This window comes from Lepus europaeus, chromosome X (genome assembly GCF_033115175.1).
Source record: "Lepus europaeus isolate LE1 chromosome X, mLepTim1.pri, whole genome shotgun sequence".
NCBI classification, from domain to species: Eukaryota; Metazoa; Chordata; class Mammalia; order Lagomorpha; family Leporidae; genus Lepus; species Lepus europaeus.
In genome coordinates this window covers 70247006-70262736 of record NC_084850.1, presented here as the reverse complement: position 1 = coordinate 70262736, position 15731 = coordinate 70247006, and the positions used below count along the sequence as shown (strand labels likewise).

General features: G+C 40.7%; 1 protein-coding gene and 1 pseudogene across 1 annotated transcript in view; one reads left to right on the top strand and one right to left on the bottom strand.

The window, feature by feature from the left end:
- The window catches only part of CHM (CHM Rab escort protein), a 219472-nt gene that overhangs the window by 49515 nt on the left and 154226 nt on the right, over nt 1-15731 (top strand). The window lies entirely within an intron of this gene.
- On the bottom strand, nt 2454-3950 carry LOC133753632 (sorting nexin-8-like; annotated as a pseudogene).

The window sequence follows — 15731 nt, the reverse complement described above, 5'->3', positions numbered from 1 at the left end:
GTAATTCCTAATGATTCTTTTTGTTTCTGTGATGTCTGTTGTTATATTTATTTTTTCTTCTCTAATTTTATTGATTTGGATTTTCTCCGCTCCCCCATCTCCCCCGGCCTTTTGGTTAGTTTGACCAATCAGTGGTGTGTCAGTTTTGTTTATTCTTTCAAAAACAAAAAAAAGCTCTTCACTGATTTTTTTTTTGTAATTTTTTGGTTTCAATTTTGTTTATTCTCTAATTTCAATTATTTCTTTCCTGTTAATAATTTTGGATTTTTTGTTGTTGTTGTTTTTCTAGGTCCTTGAAATACATTGATAGCTCAATTATTTGGTACCTTTCCAGTTTCTCATGTAGGCAATGATTGTTATAAATTTCCCTCTTAACACTGCTTTTGCTGTTTCCCATAAGTTTTAATATGTCTTCATTTGTTTCCTTAAATTTCTTGATTTCTCTTCTGATTTCTTCTGTGACCCACTGTTCATTCAGGGGCATGTTGTTCAGTCTCCATGTTTTGCATATGATCTAGAAGTTATTGAGTTGTTGATTTCCAGTTTTATTCCATTGTGCTCAGAGAAGATGCATGATATGATTTTTTTTGAATTTGCTGAGACTTGCTCTATGACCTAGCATATGGTCTATCCTAGAGAAAGTTCCATGCACTTCTCACCATGAGGTGAGAAGTTCTGTAGATACCTGTTATGTTCATTTGATCTATAGTATCTATTAACTCTGTTGTTTCCTTGTGGATTTTCTGTCTGGTTGATCTGTCTATTGCTGAAAGTGGAGTATTTAAGTCGCCAGTTAATATTGTATTGGAGTCTATGTCTCCCTTTTGCCCCATTAACATTTCTTTTAAACAGCCAAGTGCCCTGGAATTAGGTGCATATGTTTATAATAGTTATATCTTCCTGTTGAATTGATCCCTTGATCATTATAAAGTGCCCTTCTTTGTCTCTTTTAACAGTTTTTGTGTTAAAGTCTATTTTGTCTGATATTAAGATGGCTACGCCAGTTCTTTTTTGGTTTCTGTTGGCATAGAAAATCTTTTTCCAATCTTTCAGTTTTAGTCTGCATGCATCTTTGTTGGTGAGAAGTGTTTCTTGTAGGCAGCAAATAGATGGGTCTTGTTTTTAATCCATTCAGCCAGTCTATCTTTCCAGGAAGTGTTTGCTGAGGGACTGAATATGAAGTGAAGCATGAGTACAGCTGCCTGCCCAGGGGGCCAGACTGGTAGAGTATGCAGCATTCAGTGAGATGCTCACCATGGACTCCTGACAGTAACCAGAGGGTGACAGTGTTTTTAAAAAAGATTTATTTATTTATTTGAAAGCCAGGGTTGGAGAGAGGAGAGGCAGAGAGAGAGAGAGAGAGAGAGAGAGGGAGGGAGGGAGGGAGGGAGGGAGGGAGGGAGGGAGGGAGAATGAGAGAGAGAAGAAGGGAGGGGGATATCTTCCATCCTCTGTTTCACTCCCCAAATGTCCACAATGGTCAGGACAAAGCTAGGCGCTTCATCTGGGTCTCCCATGTGGATGGCCAAGGCCCAGCCAGCTAGACCATCTTCTGCTACTTTTTTCTTGGTCATTAGCCGGGAGCTGGATAGGAAGTGGAGGAGCCAGGACTCAAACTGGTGTCCATATGGCTAAAGTGGTGATTTATCCTGCTACACCACTGCGCCAGCCCCGGGGTGACATGTTTTCATCCTGCATAGCACACAGTAGATAAGAAGCTGCTTGGATTCCTTGTGGCATAGAAGTCACAAAGTCCTCTCTGTTGAGTGGAAAGTACAAGGTGTGAGACCTGACAGGCTTGTGTTTCTCTTAAGGGATGCAAAGCAGACAGACCCAGAGGAGAATTACTAAACTGGTACCAAAGGTTCTCCTGGGGTGGTGAGTGGTGGTCATCTCCCAGCTGTGAAGTTTTTAGACCCTCTCTACAAAGGGACAGCATCGACGCCTTTGGGCCTGGCTGGTGCTCCTTGCTTGTCCGATGCTGCAGCAGCACTGTATGCTCCTGTGGTTAGATGAGCCCCACACCTTCCTTCAGGGTCAGCTGGTGGGGAAACTGCCCACAGAATGAGTCAGAAGAGGCCCAACACATCTGTCCTGTCCAAACAGCCAACACTGGAATGGGCTCTGAGGCAGACCCAGAGCAATAACGAGAGCTGCTCCCTCAGCAGAGACCACGGGAGTCTGAGGCATGAGCTTGTGTTCTCAGCAAGGCATGCAGCTGGATGGACATTTCCCCGGGTACCCAGGCTCCGAGCACAGGGCCCAGGCTCTGCAGCAGGCGCTCCCGTCCCTGCTACCTGACTTGTGGCTGGCTCAGCAGGCCTGGGAGGTCACCTGGCAGAGTACAAGGGACTGGACCTGTGCTCCTCCTCAGAACCCGACCCTCATCAAGAATTCCGGGGTTCAAGCTGGCTGCATCAGCTCTTCCAAGGCCGTCCATGTGACGTCTCACCTCACAGCCCCTGCTCTTCCTGCTTACCCGTGTCTTGCCTGACCTGTCTCTCTTCTCTCTGCCTTCTGCCCACCCCTCGGCCCACAGGGATCTGGAAGAGGAGAGTGGTCAGAGTGTGGACACACTGCACAAGGTGGGCCATGTTGTGTTTGAGTTCATGGGTGACCCCAAGCCAATGGACGTGCACATCTTTTGTACGACCATGTGCAGGGTAAACCTCCTTGTGCCCTTGGATCTGGGAGTTCATGAAGGCCCCAGGAAGATGGGAGGTGAGGGCCAGGTGCAGGCAGTACAGGGAGAAGAAGTTTTGTAGCTGTATGGTTTGTATCACACGCTCTTATTCCATGGTGCAGGATTCCATCTGCTCCACAGCCTCAAGCTCACGGTTCTGCACTGTGGCCCTCATCATCTGCTCCTTCATCAGGCTGTACCTGTGTAAGACCCTCTGGTGTTTGTGCAGCACACCCTTCTTGTGCTGCTTGCACAGGTCTTTATAGGACTGCTGCAAATCCAGGAAATGTTTTAATTTCTCTACCACATAGTTCTCTTCCTGTTTGCTCCGCCGTGCAGCCTTGTTGGTGAGCAGTACGAACTCTACAGACAGGCCCTTCGGCGCCTGCTTCAAGGAGCCCCATGCTGTGCTGTGCAGGGTGGCCCAGGAGGCCTCCTGGACACCACCAATGGGGTAATGTCAGACCCTAAGACATGCAACGCCTTCCCGAAGATGAGGAGGTCTGTACATGGCATGGGCCGCCATCTGTTTGGCCCTGTCGAGAGCTTCTGGAAGCTGTTGTAGGTGTTCTGGATGAGCTCCCGTCTGATGGCAACTGAGTGTGGATGTCAGCCAGGAGGAAGTCCTTGGCCCTGGCCACCTGCTCACAGCTCACGAACTCATCTCCAAAGCACCAGGCCGACCCCTTGAGCTTGTTCTGCACTTCAGGGCCGCTGAAGGAGAGGAAGGGCTTGAGGAAGCTGTCCTCGCAGAGTGGTGGGTGCTGGGCCACCAGGTTGAGGAAGCGTTCAGGGCCCTCCTGCAGCCCTTGATGAACTCCCTGTCGGCTCCTCGCATCCTGCTGGGTGGCAGGGCTGGTAGCATGTATTACGGGAACTCGTGCAGCAGCATTTTCTGGAAGACCACAAAGTCACTGTGCCTTTTGTACATGGGGGACTGGATGCACTGACTGGATGCACTGACTATTCCACATCCTTCAGGAAGAGGCCCTTCTTCTCAAGGATGAGCTCCAGCTGCATGCGTCCTTGGCCAGCAGGTCCTGCAGGGTGTAGGACAGCAGCAGCAGGTTCCCCTGAGGCATTTGCATTCAAGTTGGATCTGGGTCCCTCTGCTTGATAACCTGGGGCATCTGCAAGGCGGCTGCCAGGGGATCCGCCTCCTTGTCAGCCTCTGCCTCAGCTGCCTCCTAGCTGGTGCTGCGGGCAGCGGGTCCATCGCCGTGCCAGACCTCTTGGAAGAAGAAGCTAAAAAAATTCTGCAGAACATGTTTGGCTTATTTTCATCTTTCAGCTCTTCTTTTTAATTCCAGTCATGAATAATGAGTAATATTTGCTATTACTTTTCTTTAATATTTTAAGACTGTCTTGTGGCCTGCGCTGTGGTGTAGCAGGTTAAACCACTGCCTGCAGTGCCAACATCCCATATAGGTGCCGATTTGAGACCCCTAGCTGCTCCATTTCCAATCCAGCTCTCTGGTATGACCTGGGAAAGTAGTGGAAGGTGGCCCAAGTCCTTGGGCCCCTGCACCCATGTGGGAGACCCAGGAGAAGCTCCTGGCTTCAGATCAGCTCAGCTCTCACTGTTTCGGCCATTCAGGGAATGAACTGGCAGATAGAAGACATCTCTTTTCTCTGCCTTTGCCTCTCTGTAACTCTGCTTTTCAGATATATATATATATATATATATATATTTAAAAAGACTGTCTCAACTGTATAATATGGAACAGTGAGGATATATTGCAGAGAAGATGTTAAACTATGGTGCGTGGGCCAACTTCCTGTTTTGCGAATGAAGTTTTATTTAAAAAATTTCCATTCATTTTTATATATCCATGTTTAATTTTGCTATAAAATGGCAGTATTGAGTAGTTACAACAGAGACTGTATGGCCTGCCAAAAGTAAAATATTTACTGTGGGACATTTTGTAGGAAAGTTTGCTGATCTTGGCTCTAGAGAATATTTTTAGGCCCATTTTAACAGTATGATAGTGTCTTCTCTATTAGGGTAGATAGTAAGGGGAGGAGCAGGGAAGAATTAAATGATTTGTATTTTAAAATTTATTAACATTTTGCTTTTTAAGTTTTCTTTTACAAAATAATATATTCACTAAATCATGAAGACAAAAATCAGAAAACTGCAGTTACTTTTTTTTTAATACTCATACATGCCATGAAACTTTAGTGATAGCAGTGTTTTATGGTACACCATGCTAGTTAGAATGAAAGAATAAGGGACTGTGATAAAAAGACCCAACACAGTGCCCTGAAGAACAGTTAATCAAAATTTTGTGTCATTAAATCAGATGTGGAGAGTTCAGGGCTGATGAGGTCATAGCTCCATGAGGACTTGGGTTACTTTCCTCCCATTTCCTTACCATCCTCTAATTTTGTTATTTTATTTATTATTATTTTATTTGGAATTTTCTTTGCACAGTCTAAACTGCCCCACAGGTTTGCCCAGTTTCCAGGAAGTAGGTAGTATGCAGATGTTTGTCCTTGTAGGTCCTGGGCCAGGCGTATGTTGTCTCTGCTTGTATCCTCTGGACTAAAATTTCATTGTTTGTCAATTATGGTTGTATGGAGGCATAAACTCCATCTCTAAGTTGAAGGCCACATGTCTGTACTCAGCTCTGGAAGAAGGGACAATTTAGGTAGATGGGTAGTGGTTTCTACAGGTCTTATTTTTACAAAAGATGTATTTGTAACAAGATTTTTGCATCTCAAAAATAGGATTTTTCAATTAATGAAAGTGGGTTGCATAGTTTTTTATGCAAATGAACACACTACCATTTATTTAACCAGTTCACACTCCAATGGCCGCCGCGACTGGCGCGCTGTGGCCGGCACATCACTCTGATCCGAAGGCAGGAGCCAGGTACTTATCCTGGTCTCCCATGGGGTGCAGGGCCCAAGCACTTGGGCCATTCTCCACTGCACTCCCGGGCCATGGCAGAGAGCTGGCCTGGAAGAGGGGCAACTGGGACAGAATCCGGCACCCCGACTGGGACTAGAACCAGGCATGCCGGCGCTGCTAGGCAGAGGATTAGCCTGTTGAGCCATGGCGCAGGTCTAAACTGTTTTTAGTTTCCTGTTGGAAACAAAATATGAACACCCGTGTACATATAGTTTTCTTTATTAAGATCTAATATTTTGAAAAAGAGGCCTTGTCCCAGATTTTTAGCATATTTGTATATTTCTAAAATGGTGTTGGAATCTTTTTGTTTAATTTAAACCACTGTCACAAAGTCAGTTTTGCTTGCTGAGCTTGTACGACTCCTGTGTCTCAAAACTGAATGCTATTATGTATGGTAAGTAATTAGATAAATTCACTTCTCTTTTTCTTGCAGGAATATTTGTCTAGGTAGTCTGGATAGTAAACAAGAACATGAAATATAATTTCATCCTGATAAACTGTTAAGCAGTTATTCTTAATTTGTTTAAAGATTTTATTTTTTTTTTCTGTTTAAATACTTTCCTACGTTACAGAGTTGAAAAGTAAATGAGCAAAAATTATAAAAATAACAGCAAACAAAAATGCATTTTGGGCTTTTTATGTGCATGTTTTTCATTTATGACCTTGTGAAGATTAACTCTACCTTTAATCTTCTGCCATTGTTTGCATTTCTGTTCCTTTCAAGTGATGATAGTGGATGGTTCTGAAGTAGCCCATTATAAAATACCAAGTACAACCTCTGTTGATTCATAAACATTGTCCATGAGTCACTATCAACAGCAGCTAATCCTTATTCAAAATAGTCACTTACTTGTTGTGTTGCCATAAACTTCTGTGGACAGATTTTAAACTGAAGTTAACTTATGCCAAATTGTAATTGAAGGAGCTCCATTTTTGTGTGCCAGCTATCTGTCTCAAAAATTGTAAAAATCTGTGGATCTTTTCAGAGAGCTTCATTTACTGTAGATAATAATGAGCTGTTGACAAGTGAAATTTCAAGAATAGATGTGATTTAGAAGAACAATTTGCATTTCAAAATGTAGATATTGGCATTTACTTTAAACTTGAATTTGATAAAGAGAGGTGCAACAATACCAGAAGTTTATATGTGAACACAATCTACTTTTGCTAATACATTGTTCATCTGCATGACGTTGGTTGATTTTTTTTTTTCCTGTCATTGTTTGGTGTGATTTTTCCTTCCTATCCCTTTTCACTTTCCATTACATACTACTTTAGATAAAGAAAGAAAATGAACTGAATTCATTGAAAACATGATGTTACTTCACTGATTTCATTTAAATTCAGTTTTTCTGTCTTTACTAAAAGGACAGTAATAAATATTTGTGGTCTTTAAATCTTTATAAGTTTAGCGGATTTATAATGTGGGTCCAAATATTTATAAGAATACAGTTGCTGATGTTAAATCTTATGTAATCATGTTATTCCTACAAATTAAAACATTGAAACACCTTAATAATTTTACAAAAGGGGCATATTCATCAAAAGATATTACCTTGTGAGGGTAAGGCCTGATTATGTCCCTGTGTATTACATGTCTGTTCCTGGACTAGATTTCGTTTTGGTCTGACAAACGAAATTTTTTTCTTGTTAGAATTGTGATAGAGAAATGACCGTGGATCTTTGTCTCTGGAGTAATTCTTTGTTTCTTTGGAAAAAATCATTTTCTCCAACCATAAAAATTGTCTATGCATATTTCATAAAACTTTAAGAAAAGTCTATGTCTATATATTAGCATACACAAAAATATACATAATCCTTCCTACATAGCACTTCTGTAAGACTAATGATAGTTTGGTATATTCTGTCTGGAGCCCTTAAGGGATATAGTTTCATGACAGAGAAATGAATGTATGTCTGAAAGGGTAAAATGAATTGATGTAGTGGAAATATACTGATTCACCATCTCTTCTATATATTTGCTCGTTATTTAAAAATATTGTTTAATATTATGTATGCCATAGCACTACTAGTGAAGGAAAATTAAAAAACTTTTTGTTTTTTACAAATATACAGTTGACCAAAACTAAAAGACTTAAATGAGGTCAGATGGGAATGTATAAGGAAAATTCATCCCAGTTTATTTCTTGAGCATTGTAAAGTTATGGTGAAGTCATTTTATTTTTATTTTTCCCCCCAAACCTTTTATTTAAGGTATACAAACTTCATGCATTTCGTAAATACAACTTTAGGAACATAATGATTCTTCCCACAATACTCACCCTCCCACCTGCACTCCCATCCTTCTTCCTCTTCCCTCTCCTATTCTCATTCATATTTTTTTCTAAGATCTATTTTCAATTAACTTTATGTACATATGATTAACTCTATAATAAGTAAAGAGTTCAACAAATAGTATGAAAAAAACTTCCTCAACAGTCGAGATGAGGGCTGTTCAAAGTCATTGAATCTCAAAGTGTCAATTTCAATTCTATAGATTACCTTTTAGGTGCTCTGTTATTTACTATAGATCAGGGAGAACATATGACATTTGTCCTTTTGGGACTGGCTTATTTCACTAAGTATGCTGTTTCCCAGTTTTATCCATTTTTTTGCAAACAAGATTTCATTTTTTTTTTTTTACTGCTATGTAGTATTCAATGGTGTACATATCCACTACTTTCTTTATCCAGTCTTCATTTGACAGGCATTTGGGTTGATTCCATGTTTTATCTATTGTGAATTGAGGTGCAATAACTATGGGGGTACAAATAACTCTTTCTTATGCTGATTTCATTTCCCTTGGGTAAGTTCCCAGGAATGGGATGGCTGGGTCATATGGTAGGTCTTTATTCAGATTTCTGAGGTGTCTCCGTACTGTCTCCCACAGTGGCTTTACCAGTTTACATTCCCAACAACAGTGGATTAGGGTACATTTTTCCCTACATCATCACCAGCATTTGTTGTTTGTTGATTTCTGTATGAAAACCATTCTAATGGGGGTGAGGTGAAACCTCATTGTGGTTTTGATTTGCATTTACCTAATAGCTAGTGATACTGAACATTTTTTAATGTGTCTGTTGGCTGTTTGGATTTCTTCTTTTGAAAAATGTTTAAGTCCTTGGCCCATCTTTAAGTGGCTAGTTTGTTTTGTTGTTGTGGAGTTTCTTAATCTCTATATATCCTGGTTATCAGTTGTATAGTTTGCAAATAATTTTTCCCATTCTGTCAGTTGCCTCTTCACTTTGCTGTTTCTTTTGCAGTATAGAAGCTCGATCGGAGGCTTCTAGGACTTGAACCAGCACCCATATGGGGTACTGACACTGCAGGCAGTGGCTTTACCCGCTACGCCACAGTGCCGACCCCTCCATAAGTTTTGATAAGTTGTATTGTCTTCATTTGTTTTTAGAAATTCTTTGATTTCTCTTTTGATTTCTTCTATGGCCCACTGCAAATAGTCATTTTAAAGTGTGGCTTGAATCCCTGCTGTGCCATTGAATATTATTAGATTTTCTTTTAGTATTCCCATGTTTAAGAGAGTTACAATTTCTTCCTCCAGGGTTCTGTAAGGTAGGGTAAATAGTAGTGATGGTGCGGAGGGAAGGGGGCTCTTTGTGCTCAGTATTTCTCCACCATTGATTTGACATTGTGTTGACATCGCTGTTCCTATGTGTCAGTGTTCATTATTGCGTTGAGGCACTGACTTGGGAGACCCTAAAATTTGTCAAGAATTGTCAGTTCTCAAGAAAATAGACACATTGTAGTTAGCAACTAGTGTAAAACCAAATGAGATTATATGCTTTGTTAGTCACTGGGTATCGAGGTTAACAATAAAACAGACAATGACTCCCTTTCCTTATGATGCACCCTGGACCCTAAGAAGGGATATAGATATTAAACATCCTTAAATTTTATATAACAGATTGTACTATAAAGGTAAAAAGGGGAGTAATACAAAAGAATAATAGGGGTGTCATTTAGATTTGGTGGGAAGAGGGTGGATGAGTAGGAGTGGCTGTAAGAATTCTCTATTGACTTTTCATGTGATATGAGACTGAAGATCTTAGAGAGCTAGCATAATTTTCCCCTCAATCCTTTTATAGAAAGAGTTATTTTATTTCTTAGTAAAGGCATTTTTTTTGGCTTAATACATACTATACTTATTAATTGAATCACCTCAAATTGCACCTGAAGTTTTCTCTCAAATCAGTTTTAGGGAATTTTTCTGCCATGGAAATTAACTGTGCATATGTGGAGTTAAGTAAAAAATGTAGGTCTGATGCCATGCTTCTGTGATGAAAGGACAAAAACTCTGTGTAGATATTTAGTGATATTAGCTTTAAAAAATAAACCAGTAGTGATTCAATAAATACTCTTTTTTTTTTTTTTTGACAGGCAGAGTGGACAGTGAGAGAGAGAGAGACAGAGAGAAAGGTCTTCCTTTTCCGTTGGTTCACCCCATGATGGCCACTGCGGCCGGCGCATTGCGCTGATCCGAAGCCAGGAGCCAGGTGCTTCTCCTGGTCTCCCATGGGGTGCAGGGCCCAAGGACCTGGGCCATCCTCCACTGCCTTCCCGGGCCATAGCAGAGAGCTGGACTGGAAGAGGAGCGACCGGGACAGAATCTGGCGCCCCAACCGGGACTAGAACCCGAGGTTCCGGCGCCACAGGCAGAGGATTAGCCTAGTGAGCTGCAGCGCCGGCCAATAAATACTCTTAACTGTGAAGTTTCTTTTTATTTGCTTTTGGTTTATGAAAATTGAGGGCAAAAATAACATTCCTGACTCTCATCTACTAAAATACACATAAGAAGTACTTCAAAAAGTTTGTGGAAAATGGAATTAACAATAAGTTCATTTTGTTATAAAGCATTTTGAAATCTATAGCTTTTCCACAATATATGTTTTGATGAACTTTTAAAGACAATTTGGATGTATTTCAAAATTGTACCAAATTAAACTTTTAATTCCATTTTCCATGAACTTTTTGAAGTTCCCTTCTATACATGAATAAGGTAGCTCAAACAAAAATATTTTAAAGGTTTTAGATTCAGTACTACTGTAGTGGAACAGGAACATAAAGAAAATTATCTTATTTAGATAAAGAAACTTAATACTCTCCTGTAAGAATGAGAAAAATGGTTAAGTCTCAAAGAATAAAGTGTAACTCTAGTTTTCTCCTTCCCTTATTTCTCAGTGTTGAAGACAAATTTCATTTTGTCCATGGAACTAATTTATAAGTGAAAGTGATTTACATTTGTGTAACCTAATCTAGTATTCAAGATGTAAACTATCAGAGACAATGTAATGTAAAAATAGCTGCTGCTTACTGAATGTTTCCTATGATGCTATGGCAGATACCATACAAATGTTATTTTTGCCACATTTCTCTAATAGAAGCATAATCACTCCTGTTATATTCATTTCTTTGCTACTATAATGAAATACCTGAGGCAGGCTATCTTTGAAGAAAGATTTATTTAGCTCATAGTTCTGGAGTTTCAGTGGCATGGTGGTGTTATCAGTGTGGCTGTGATGAGGACCTTGTGGTAGATGATGCTTTTGAGAGGAAGCAATTGCATCTTAAAACAGGAAGCCAGACACTGATTCAGGGGTTGGGCTTGCTCTTTGTTGTTTTTTTTTCCCCACAGACATCATGATTTGTTTAGTTATCTACATCAGATTTCAAAATTCATAAAAATTGTATATATTTATGGGGTATCTTGTGATGTTTCAATACACATGTAATTTATGTAATGTCCAATGAGGGTAAATACATCTGTCTTCTCAAATCCTTAGTATTTCTTTATGGTAAAAACTTTAAAAACCCTATCATTCAGTTTTTCTGTTTTGTTTTTTTTTTAATTTTTAAAAGCTGAGTCTCCCTCTTGTCAGAGTGCAGCAGTCCTGAGAGAGCTGCCTTCACTTCGGAGAGCAGCTCCCCTAATGACCTAAAGGCCTCTCACTAGGCCTACCTCTTAAAGGTTCCATATCATATTTCCACACTGCCTCTAAGGACCAAAGCTCCAACATATGAATCTTTGGAGGAAAAAAACTGTACTCAAAACATAGCACCTCCTTTTACAGAAGAGGAAACAAATTCTAAGAAGTGAAACAATTTGTCCAATATCAATAGTTTATTGGGGCTAAGAGCCAGATCTTGAGCCTCAGTTGATATTATTGCAAAGCTTGTGCTTTTTTTTTTTTTTAAGGGAGAGTGTTTATTGGGGGAAACCAATAGGTTATGAGGGAGAGTGTTTATTGGGGGAAACCAGCAGATCTGAGCGAAGTTGGTGAAGAAGGAAAAGAGGGAGAAGGAGAGCATGAGAGAGAGATCAAGAGAGAGAGCCTGTTCAGGAACAGGTCCTCTTAAAACTTTGCCTGGGGGGCAGGCAGGGAAGTAGAAGCAGTGAATCCCATTAGGGTGGGGGTGGAGCTAAGACTGGTGGTTGGGCCATGGAGCCACCTGGCTTCCAGCAATGGCAGTGAGGGCTAAAGCCTAGGGTGGCCTAGGGTGGTGTCCGGGGTGTAGATCGCACCATAGATAAGACTGCACCATTTTACCAACATTCCCCCCTTTTGTTTTTTTATAAAGCAAGAGTTGCAAGTTAGGACTGTGACATGTTATAAGATTTGTGTGATTTTCTTTGACTGTAAAATGGATCTTGTGCACAGTCTACCTTGAAGATTCCCTGTAAATGTCCAGTAGGTTACACATAAAGTTGAGATGTAGTTGGCTAGATCTGACAATAAAATGTAATGATTTCAACAAAAGCTTATTCTTTGGTATAGTAGGGAATATATTCAACCTCTATTTTGGACAGCAGAATAGGAAATATATTTGGAAACAATTTATGAATTTGTATGGTCTTGAAACAAATGTCATTTTTTCTTTGGGTCACTGAAATCTGTATGACAGGAATTTCATTTGCAAATAACAATTCTTGTGTAAAGAGGACTTTTTTTCCCCATAGAGCACAAAGAAAGGCTAGATTGATTGAGACAGCTCTTTGCAGAAATCGTGAAGCATCAACATCTCCCTGGATGTTACTAACTTTGACTTGTTTTATTCAATGGGGTTGAATTTGGATAGCTTTCACATGAACTACAAAACTACAAGCAAAGATAATTGAATGCACAGAGACTTTTTTTTAACTACTTCTACTTCTCCTGCCTTCTCCCTTCAAGCAACTTCTTTGCTATCCTCCTTTTGAAGAGAAATGTTTTTCTCTTATATTTTCCTCCTCCTAATTTTGAGCATTGTTATTATTGTTTTGTTGGTTTATATTTAATTTGAAATGGCAACTGCCCCTACCATCTCTTTGGTGGTCTGAAGAATTATTAATCAGCTTCACAGCTGGAAGTAGAGTGATCTGGCACAATAAATCTTTAAGTTTTTTTCCTGTCACTTTAATTTCCCTTTAATTTCATTACTGAAAATGAGAGTTTTGTTTGATATTATGATGAAGGAAGCGTTAAATTTAAGGAGCTGTGAATACTCTGAGGTAGAGATAGAAAAATAGGGAGAAGGAACCAGCAGTCTCCAGTCTCTTGATCTGCCAGTTCTGTCCTCTCAGCTGTGTCTACCTTCTTATCTCTTTCTTCCCTCCCAGGATTGTCACTGACGCTAGCAATACCGGGCTGGCATTAGACTGTGTTAACTGTCAATGAATGGGGACTAGAGACTCTTGTGGATAGTCCTGCTATATCCATACTTTGCAAGAAGATGGTGGTGGTGGTAACTTAATGTATGCTAGGCACTGCTTTAAGTGATTTGATTTTTATTTTATAATCACTCTGAAGTGTCAAGCAGTAATCTCTAATGTTATTGACTGAGGTCATGCTGCTAGTAAGAGGCACAATTGAAATTAGAACTCAGGTCTGTCTGATCCCAAAGCCTTTATTAACAGCAATGCTTTAGTGGTAATAATTCCCTTAGTTTATTACCATGCATTGAAAGTTCAAAGATGACCAGATTATTGTCCTTGCCTTTAATTTGCCCTTAACATGATCCCCTAAAATTTACACAAAAAATGTGGCCCCTTAATGTTCCCCAGAATTGCTATCTGTGTTGCCACATATGCTATCAGAATTTGGGGTGCCATACGATTTCACCATATGCTTACTAATAAATCCCCAATATTAATAAGCCCAAGAGGGTTCTTGCCTAATATTTAGAGAATTCTAAATACCGGCACAGATAAACGAGGCAGCATGGTACGTTTTAGGCTTTTATTTAGTGTGAAAGGTATCTAGGAAAGTGAAGGCTTTAGTTCAGGTAGGAGAGAGGGGAAAGTCTGGAAACTAGGGTAGCATCCATACCTCTCAGAGAGCAGGCCAAAGACACGTGCAGCCAGAACCTTGAGCTGCTATCCACCGCTTATCACTGACAGCAATGCAGAGGCCGAGAGCCTTTTTCGACACTCCCTGCCTTTTTATATATTTTCCACAGGGGAGTGGCTTGTGGCCAGATGGGCACTCAGGTATGGTCAGGTAGCGCCTGATGTCACATGTGGGCGTGGTGGGGGTATCAGATAGGATGTGAGGTCACACAGGGTCTTGGCAAAGGTGTCAGGTAGGGCGTGAAGTCACACAGGGGTGTGGTGAAGGCGTGGTCTTCCAGCTCACAAAGCTAATCAATTTTAGCCTTTATGCCTGTCTACTTCACTTGCCCTTAATTTGCTTTTAACCTAGTTGGAAGAATCATTCATACTACATGTGCAAAGCTATGGAGATACTGAGATCAGTTCTTTAGGTAACATATTAGAGAGTTGAAGGCTTCACAGACATAATCATGGATTTGAGTAGTTCTGATTGGTTTGTCTAGTTCCTTATTAGATTTGTGATAGAATAGCAATTGAGGAAGAGGCAATTAGAATAATAAAAGCAGAGACATGTAGGCATTTGACTTACACAATGTTGAGTGTGCAGTTACAGCTGATGGTGGCAGAGAAGGGTAATGGCTATAGATAAAACTGGAGAGTTAGGTTGACACTAAGATTTGGAAGGTCTTTTAGTTCTACTAAGGCCTTTGGACCTGACTCTAGAAGCATTAGTGAACTTTTAAACATCTTTAGACCAAAGAGTGGCATAATGTGGTTTGCCAAGACCTGAAACAGGGTCAGTAATGTCAAGGTTGGATGGAAAGGGGAAGAAACTAGAGACAGAAAAACCTGTATGAGACCAATGAAGAATAAGAGATAGTGAAGACCAGAAATAAGGCAACAATCATCAGGATGACAAGCATAGAAGAGGTTTGAGAAATCAAGTGAAAGTATTGATGAGGTAGTTTAAGACTTTTTTTTTTTTAGCATAGGTATCTGTAAAGATGCTGTTATCTTTTTTTTTTATTTCAGAGAGCCTTGGGGAGGGGTGTCACTGCCACTATCTGCTGGTTGACTCCCCAAATGCCTACAACAGCTGGGTCTGGGCAAGGACTGATGCCAGGAACTCAAGTCAGGTAGCTAGGAACTCAAACCAGGTCTTCCATGTGGGCAACAAGAACCCAATTAACTTGAGCCACTGCCATTGCCTCCCAGGGTCAGCATTAGCAGGAACCTGGAGTCAGGAGCTGGAGCTGGGTACAAAACCCAAGTACTCTGATGTGGGATGAAGGTGTCTTTTTTTTTTTTTTTATAATTTGAAAGGTAGAGTTACAGAGATGGAGAGACAGAGGCAGAAAGAGAGAAGTCTTCCACCTGCTTTTTCACTCCCCCAGTGGCTGAAGCTAAGAGCTTCATCTGGGTCTCTCTCGTGGGTGCATCATTTGCTGCTTTCCCAGGCGCATTAGCAGGGAGTTGGGTGGGAAGTGGAGCAACCTGGACTCTAACCGGTGCCCACATGGGATGCCAGCACTGCAGGTGGCTGCTTAACTTGCTATGCCACAGAACTGACCCTGGGATACAGGTGTCTTAACCAGCATTTTAACTGCTAGGCCAAGCGCCTGTTCTGGTATTGATGTTTATTGACATGGTGAAACTAAGAGGAAGGCCCAGTTGAGGGTGATGGGACAGATAATAAATTTGTCTTCTGGACATGCAGAGATTAAAGTGTATCTGGGACATTAAGTTAAGAGAGATGTCCAATAAGCTGATGACTCATAATATGTACTTTCAACTCACTAGAAATAGATTTG